Source organism: Chrysochloris asiatica, unplaced genomic scaffold (assembly GCF_000296735.1).
Source record: "Chrysochloris asiatica unplaced genomic scaffold, ChrAsi1.0 scaffold00298, whole genome shotgun sequence".
Classification (NCBI taxonomy): domain Eukaryota; kingdom Metazoa; phylum Chordata; class Mammalia; order Afrosoricida; family Chrysochloridae; genus Chrysochloris; species Chrysochloris asiatica.
The window spans coordinates 3,328,465-3,338,211 of NW_006408816.1; positions in this window are offsets into that span (position 1 = coordinate 3,328,465).

Below are 9,747 nucleotides of genomic sequence, written 5' to 3' on the forward strand. Positions count from 1 at the left end.
TCCTGTGCAGAAGTTTTTGTAAAGTACATGGGTATTGGATGCCTTTGATCAGGAGGCTTTTCACTGGAGCTCAAAGAGCTGTAACATTTGTTTTTTGTATAAGAAGAGAGGCTTTAATGTGCCTCAGGCAGAGATTATATGCCTTCCTTCACAGTACAGTAGGCCCAGGTAGCATGGCAGCAGGCAGCAACAGAGGTTACTGAGGCCCAGTGACAGAACAGAATCCTTGAAAGCCCTGTAGTCTCCCAAGAAGCATGGTGTTAGCTAGAAACAACAGTTATGTGAACACATTTTACCTGAATATTGGTATGCCTGCCCAGCCACATAAATAAGGACATGGGTATTATGGGGAGGGAAAGTGGTTCTCCTTTAGAAATCTTTTGCTATAGTCTAATGTTTGCTTTCTTTACATAATAATAATGACTTTCATTTTGCAATATTGTGCAACTATCTCATTTTTCTGAATCAATCATCAATCAATTTAGAATTGACAGAATGTCTTCTGTTAGTGGCACTGTGAGTTAATGCACCAGACTGCAAAGTCGTTTGAACTTCAAGGTAGGTGGTTCAAGCTCAGCAGCTACTCTTTGGAAACCCTACACACGGTTGCTATAGGTCCGAATCGACTCGAAGGCACTTAACAACAACAAGTTCTGTTAGTAATCATGTGTGCCTTATTATTAGCAGTCTTACCACTGCCTGAAAGTTTGGACAGAGCTTGTTTTGTATGCACTGCAGATAGATAGAGCATACAGTTTTCCTGGTTTAACAGGCACTGGGTGATCCAAGTTGAAATATGGAGTTTTTAAAGTATAAACATAACACCCACACCCCTAATATAGCTTTGAACTTGGAGCTGGTGAGACACAGCAACAAACTGTCAGGCCTGAGTAGCAAGGCCATCTTGCCTAGAATTGGGAAGTTGTTTGTACTTCCTAACTTGTAGCTGCTATAGAAGGAGAAGGTGCAGACTCCTGGTCTTGTGACTGACACTCAGAAGCTGATTATTCAATATTGCAAGGCAATCAAAGGCTTACTTGGTATTAGTTGATAACCTGTAATTAAACAATTTCATATGTGTTTCACATCAAATGTGAAGCACATGAACTGTTTAGTGCAGACTAGTAAATAAGCACAAGTAATCCTATGTTTGAGGACTCAATCCCAGATAAAAATTGCAAATTTTAAAGAAACTTGAATCTGTACAATGGTTCTGAAGGGTTGGCAGAGAGATAATTAGCCATACTGAGAAACAGAATCCCTGAAACAGAGAAAAAAAAAAAGATTTTTTTTTTTACTACACATTAGTTTGTAAGCATAAGTAAACCCATGATTCTCTTGCTAATTGGGTAATTGACATCTGTAGCACCGGATGACCTAGGACTGGGAGACAGAAAGTGTTGTTGTATAGGAGCTGTTGTTGTTGATGTTAAGTGCAGTCAAGTAGGCTCTGGCTCATGGTGACCCTGTAAAGGGTTTCAGAGGAGCAGCTGGTCAATTTGAACTGCCAACTCTGTGGTTCAAATCAACCTTGAGATCCACTGCATTACCACATACAAGGACCTTGTATAGGATCTAGAGGTAAGAAAAAGCAGGGTCCAATGCAGCACCTAATAGTAAACACGGGGTTTTAAAGGAATAAAAAGATTAAAAGATTCTGAATGGTGTTCTGTCTGACTGGTTCAAACTGGAGCCTAAAGACCAGAGACCCCTAACAGAGAAGAAAATGTATCAGGTAGGTACCTGAGAGAAAGCCAGTAGCTTTGAAATCCCTTCCAAAGGGAAAATTTGTGCTGAGTAATGAGTCAGGATACAACAATAAAAGTTAAAGAAAGTGTGTCTAAGGCATTGCCAGAAGAGAAAAAATGTTTATATTATTTTAACATGTAATGAAATATGGTGTAATTTTTGCCACTGTTTCTTGAAATGACAGAAACAAATTCTTTGAGAAAATGGTTAGGACAAATATGTTAAAAGTATAGCATGTATAAATCTCCTGAATATCTACACAGTGTTTCTGACACATTGATAGAACAAAGTTTGTTTTCAGGATAGGTCCTGAGTCAGCTGCCTAAAGTTATAGGTCTTTCTGGCGACAAAGCTAAGCATTGCTCTCTTAAATAACATTAAAATTCACTTTTTAAATATAATTTTCTTTAACAACAGCTCAGTTGGCTTCACAAAGATGATTACAGTGCAGTCTACATTATGCCTGATTACTCTGGGTCTTGATGTGCATCTCTTCAAGGATGCTTCAAAGAAGAACCATAGGATTTTAAGTAAAATCTGTGCTCTGATCATTTGTTTTTGCTTGTCCTTGAAATGAAATGATGGTCAGATCAAAAGACCCATTCAAGCCAAAGAACAACAAACATTACAGAGATATAAAATAATTTTATAATTTTAATGTCATAAAATTTTGAGTAATAATTAAGTCAAAAAATTAAATATTTTGGATACAATGTTATTTTTTCAAGAGGTTGTACAACATATTTATATTTCAAGGTTTTTTTTTTTTGGAAGGATATCCATAACTTTGCTGATAAGCATGATCATATTATATGATCTGTGACTACGATAGCATAATAACCATAAAAATAGTGTCATATTGTTTAATATAGATAATTCCTGAGAGCTTCTCTTCTTACTCTTGATATGTTATCCTAAAGCAAAGATAAATGTCCTACTTCAACACTTCACTGCAGTTATATTTATGTATGCTTTTGTCGTAGGTAGCAATATGAACAATGAAAAACATGCAGATGTAATGTCATGCTTTATGGATACAGGAGGTCAGCATGACAATCTACATTCTTTTAGTGAACCTGACAGTCTCTTGACAATACCTATCCTAGTGTTTTATAGAGAAACAGAACTAGAATCAGCAGAATAAGTGAGATATATATAAAGAGAGAGGGGAAAGATTTTTTTATAAATAAATAAACATGGTTGAGCTCATAATCAAGAACTGATGGTACTGAAGGGAGAAGTCCAAGCTGAACTGAGGTATTGGTGAAAAAAAGGCTCCAGGAATTGACAGAATACAAATTGAAATCTTTCAAGAAACAGAGGAAACACTAGAGACCTCACTAATCTAAGCAAGATATTAGGAAGATAGCTACCTGGCCAACTGAATGAAAAGGATCCATACTTGTGCCCATTGTAAAGAGAGGTGACCTAACAGAATGCAGAAATCACTGAACAATATCATTAATATCACATGCAAGTAAAATCTTACTAAAAGTAATTCAAAAATGGTTGCAACAGTTTGTAAACAAGAAACTACTAGAAAGGCAAGCTGGATTCAGAAGACATGAAACTACAGATATCATTGTTGTTGTCAGATAGAATTTGGTCAAAAGCAAAGACTATTGGAAAGATGGTTACTTGTGTTTTATTTCTGTTCAAAGACTTCCAACTGTATGAATCATGACAAGTTATGGATAACATTGAGGAGAACGGATATTCCAGAACAATTGATTGTACTCACGATGAACCTATATATAGACCAAGAAGCAGTAGCTCAAACAAAACAAGGGGAGATTGAATGGTTTAAAATTAGGAAAAGTGTACACTAGGGTTGTATTCTTTTACCATATTTATTTAAACTGTATGTTGAGACAATAAGCCAAAAAACTGGATTATATGAAGAAGAGCATGGCATTGTAAGGACCGAAACTTTACTTGACCAAACTTTAGCATGGCTTCAAAAATTATCCAAAAGCACCTAGGCCTCCACTTATCTATAGCATGACTAAACCCAGCTGCCAGGAAATATACAAGCAAAGACATTTCCCCTAAAGGTCGTAACAATTAGGTTAGGTCGCCCTAAAACATCATTGGAAATACCCCACACCTGCAAGAAACTGACAAATTGACCACCAGAAACAAACCCGCATAAAGGTCAGAATACTTACTTTATGACAAAACCAATCAGCTTAAAGGTTAATATGTTCACCAGTTGCAAAATGCTTATGCACTGTTGCCAAAATCTGCCTTGTGTAACCCTATAAAAAGTAATGAAACAAACAGATAGGGGTTGCCTTCATCTCCTAGTTCAGGAGTCCTTGTGAAGGTTGACCCCAACGCGTTGGCAAATAATCCTCTTGCTTTTGCATCGAACTTGAGTCCTGTTGATCTTTTTGGTGTCTCCTACCAGATGAGGCCATCTGGGGCCTAACAGCATCAGAATTGAAAGAAGTGAAGACTCCTTAACAATATGTGATGTGTATCAACAGCAGATGATACAACTTTGCTGTTGAAAGTGGAGAGGACTTTAAATACTTATTGATGAAGAGCTAAGACCACAGTCTTCAGTATGGGTTTTATCTCAATATAAAGAAAACAGAGAATCTCACAACTGGATTCATAGATGACATCATGATAAATGGAGAAAATTTTGAAGTTGTCAAATACTTCATTTTGGTTGGATCCACTATCAACACTCAAGGAAGTACCATTCAAGAAATAAAAGGGACCATTTCACCAGGCAAATTTGCTCCATAAGATGTCATTAAAATGTTCAAGAGCAACATGTAAATTTGAGGACTAAGGTGTGCCTGACTCAAACCATGGTATTTTTAATAGTCTCATATGCTCATGAAAGTTGGACAATGAATAAGGAAGATTACTGAAGAATTGAAGCATTTCAGTTATGGTGTTGAAGAAGAATACTGAGTATACCATGGAGTGCTAGAAGAACAAACAAATCTGTGTTTGAGGAAGTAAAGTCAGAATACTCCTTAGAAGCCATAATAGCGAGACTTTGTCTTCATACTTCAACATGTTATCAGGAGAGAACCATCCCTGGAGAAGGTTATCATTCCTGGAAAAGTGGAAGGTCAGCTAAAAAGTGAAAGACATCCATCGAGGTGGATTGAAACAGTAGCAGCAACAATGGGCTCAAGTATAACAAAACTGTGAGGATTGCACAAGACAGAGCAATATTTAGTTCTGCTGTGCAAATTTTTTTATGAGTGAGAACTAACTTGATGATGCTTAGCAATTTAATAGTGCCACACTAGGACTCCAGTGATATATATATATGAAGTCTTGGTGTGGTGCTGTAGAATAATCATTGAAATACTAACCATAAGGTTGGTGGTTCAAATTGGAAATACTATATAGTGTATATATGGAAAGAAAGGGAAAGAGAGAGAAAGGAAAGTTTTATTTTGAGAAACTGGTTCATGTAATTTGGGGGACACAGCAAATTCAAAATCTTTTCATTAGCCAGCAGTTCAGATATCCAAGCACTCTTATGCCACAAAATCAGTACAGTAAGAAGTAGGGAAGATGTTCTTGAGTTGATTATGACTCATAGTGATCCTATGTACACAGAATAAAGCACTGCCAACTCCTGAGCCATTCATTCCTAGATTTGAGCCCATTGTGTTGCTTCAATGTGTCAATTCGTATATTGAATATCTTCTTTTTCACTGACCTTCTAATTTGTCAAGCATGGTGTCCTTCTCCAGGGACGGGTTTCTTCAGATTTCATGTCCAAAGTATGTGGGATGAAGACTTGCTGTCAATGCCTACAAGGAGCACTTTGGCTATACATTTTCCAACACAGATTTGTTCCTTCTTCTGTCATTTCATGGTTTACTCTTTGTTTTTTGAGAACATCATGATTCAGAGGCATCAATATTTCCATAGTAGTCTTTATTAATTATCCAGTTTTCTCATGCCTATGTTGTTAGGTGCCATCAACTTGGCGCCGACTTATAGGGACCCTATGCACAACAGAGGAGTCTTGGTGTGGTGCTGTGGGTTAATGGGCCAGACTCGTAAACCATTTGATATACAAGGTCGGCAGTTCAAGCTCATCAGCTGTTCCTTGGAAACCCTATACAGGGTCGCTATGGGTCAGAATCGACTCGATGACACTTAATAACAACAACAATACACAACAGAACAAAACAGTGCCCAGTTCTGGGCCAACCTCACAATTGTTGCCACACTTGAGCGCATTGATGCTTCCACTTTACCAATCCATCTCACCGGGGGGGGGTCTTCCTCTTTTTTTCTGACTCTCCACCTTATCCAACATGATATCCTTCTCTGGTGACTGGTCCCTCCTGACAGTACTGAACAACAACAACAACAGAAAAATAAGAGTCCTGGTGTGGCACTGCTAGATGATGTGCTGGCCTGCAAAGTCAGTTTAAGGTATAAGATCAGCTGCTCCTTGGAAAACCTATATAGGGTTTCTATGAGTCAGAACAGACTTGACAGCACTTAGCAATAACAGTAATAATGGGAATGATATTAAATGATGCATAAAGCATCAAATGAAGATGGAGGGAATATAGAGAGTCATAGTACCAAAAAAGAAATGGTCGATGTTCAATCATTTCAAAAGGTAGCATATAATTAACTTGATAGTAGTTAAGGAAGACATCAAAGCTGCACTGAAGGTATTGGCAAAATAACAAGGCTTCAAGAGCTGACAGATTGTAAATCTAAATCTTTCAACAAACTGATGAAGCACTGAAGATGCTCACTCATCTGTGCCAAGAAATTTGGGAGACTGCTACCTAGCAAATGATTGAAAGAGATCCACATTTTTGCCCATTCCAAAGACATATGACCAAACTCAAAGTGGAAATCACCAAGCAATATCCTTAATATTACATGTAAGTATAATTTTGCTGAAAATAATTTAAAAAATAATAAAGGCCACAAACAATATATTGAAAAGGAATTGCCAGAAATTCAAGCTAGATTCAGTAGAGGATGTGGGGATGTGGAATTAGGGATATCATTCTTGATATCAGATGTTGTCTGAAAGTAGAGGATTCTAGAAAGATGTTTACTTGTTCTTTAATGACTATTCAAAACTTTCAACTATGTTAAGCATAACAAGCTCTGGAAAACCTTGTGAAGAAGGGGTATTCCAGAACATTTAATTGTGATCATGAGTAGCCTGTAAATAGACCAAAAGGAAGTTGTTTGAATAGAACAAGGAGATACTGAATGTTTTAAAACCAAGAACATTTTCACCAGGGTTGCATTATTTTACCATACCTATTCAATCTGTTTCTCTGCTAGCCTTAAGGTTTTCAGTCACTAAATATTTGGAAATAGTTCATCACTCTTTCTTTCTAGTCTGTCTTCTTCTGGAAGCTTATCTGAAACCTGTCCACCATGGGTGACCCTGCTGATATTTAAAATACTGGTGGCATAGCTTCTAGAATATCAGCAACTCACAAGCCACCACAGTACGACAAACTGACAGACGAGTTCTCAAGGACTTCATTCTTCTTGTATCAACTATCAACACTCATGGAAGCAGCCGTCAAGAAATCAGATGACATATTGCATTAGGCAAATCTGCTGCACAAGACCTTGTTAAATTGTTGAAGAACTAAGATGTCAGCTTGAAGGCTAAGAGTAGCAATGAGTGGGAACCTTTCTGCTGGCACCTAACTATAGCAACAAAGTGTGAATACATTCTGGAATTGGAAAATAGCCATGGTATGTGTTCAGAGGCCCATTGAACATACTGTAGGAAAGACCTGAGCTAAAGCTCTATTGATTACCTGACCTTCATACATCCCTATTTAAGTGGTAGACCATTGTGATGCTCTAGGTTTCCTGAGTTTAGTATCAGCTCAGAAGCAGAGTTCAGGAAACCTAAAAAAAAAAACTTTGTTTTCCTTAATGCATAGTCATCCTGTTAAAAAGGTCCTATGTCCTCTAGGGAATACTGGGAAAAGATGAACAGTATAAACTTTGTTAATGGACTGAGAACCTTCCTCAAAAGGATTCAACCTCGCTTTCATATAATGGGTTGTGAGTCATTAAATTGGCTCAAGACAAGGAATTAATTGAGGGATCTTAACTCTGTAATTTGGTGAGTCATGTTAGACTTACATTCAAGGATTATTCTACTTATAAAAATCAAATAGGAGTGTAATTTATTTCAATCTATTATACCTTTGTTGTTGTTGTTGTTGTCATTGTTGGGGAAGTGCTGTCTCTTCAAGGAAGAGATTATCATGATGATGTGAATGGAATAAAGCCTTTGAAACTTTCATTTGATGACGGTGTACAACTCAAAATGAGAACAAACAGCTGCAAATATCAACTAATTAATAATAGGATCATGGAATGTACAAAGTATGAATCTAGGAAAATTGGAAATTGCCAAAAATGAAGTGCAACACATAAACATCGATATCCTAGGGATTAGTGAATTGAAATAAACTGGTAGTGGCCATTTTGATCCAGACAATTTTTACTAATTTCTTCATTTTCACAGTGATCAAATATTCAATCATCATGCATCTATAATTGATGATTATTGGAATGCAAAGTCTGGGAACAAAGAAGAAGAATCAGAAGTTGGAACATATGGCTTTAGTGATATAAATGTAGCTAGAAACTACATGAAACAATGCTAGAGACTGCATAATAGAATTTTGCAAAACCAATGACTTATTTATTGAAAATGCCTTTTTTGAACATCATAAAAGATGACTATATAAATGGACTTCACTAGATGGAATACAAAGAAATCATATTGACTACATCTGTAGAAAAACATGGCAGAAAAGCTCCATATCATCAGCTAAGATAGAGCCCAGGGTATACTTTGGAGCAGACCGTTAATTGCTCATATGCAAGTTCAGGTTATGTTGAAGAAAATTAAAACAAGGCTATAAGAACCAAAATATGACCTTGAAACTATCCCAACTGAATTTAGAGATAATCTCCAGAACAAGATTGATGGTATTATACATCAAATATCCAGAACAGATTATATGCATCAGCTACTAATGAGCTAAAACCAGAAAAGTTGTCAGATGATATCAAGAACATCATACAGGAAGAAAGCAAAAGGTCATTAACAAGACAAGGAATAAAGAAAAGGCAAAAATGGATGTCAGAAGAGACTCTGAAACTTGCTTTCCATCATAGAGATGTTGGAGGAAATGAGGAGGTAAAATAGATGAACAGAAAGTTTCAAAGGACAGCTCAAGAAGACATAGTCAAGGATGATAATAAAATGTGCAATAATTTGGAGTTAGAAAACCAAAATGGGAGAACACACTTAATATTTCTCAAGTTGAAAGAACTGAGGAAAAAAAAAACAAAAAACAAGCCTCTACTTTTATTACTAAAGGATTCTTTCTGAAAAAATGTTTAATGCTGCAAAAAGCATCAAAAGAAAGTGGAGGAATATGCAGAGTCACTCTACCAAAAATAAATGGTAGATGTTCAACCATTTCAAGAGATAACATATGATCAAGAGCCATTGGTACTAACGGAAGAAGTCCAATGTACACTAAAGGCATTGGCAAAGAATAAGGCTCTGCAAAGTGATGGAACAAAAACTGAAATGTTTCAGCCCTGATACAGCACTGGTAGCACTCACTCATCTATGACAAGACATTTGGAATACAGCTACTTGGCCACCTGATTAGAAGAGATCCTTATTTGTGCCCATTCCCAAAGAGGTAACCCAACAGAATGAGGAAACATAGAATAATGTCATTAATATCACATGCAAGTAAAATTTTCCTAAAGTAAAATTTAAAATGTTTGCTACAGTACACCAACTGGGTACTGCCAGAGGTACAACCTGGATTCAGATCAGGGTGTGGAAAAAGTATATCATTCTTGATGTCAGATGGAGCTTGACTGAAAGCAAAGAATACCAGAAAAGTCTTTCCACTGTGTGGCTCATGACAAGCTATGGACAGCACTGCAAAAATGAGTATTCCAGAACACTTCATCATG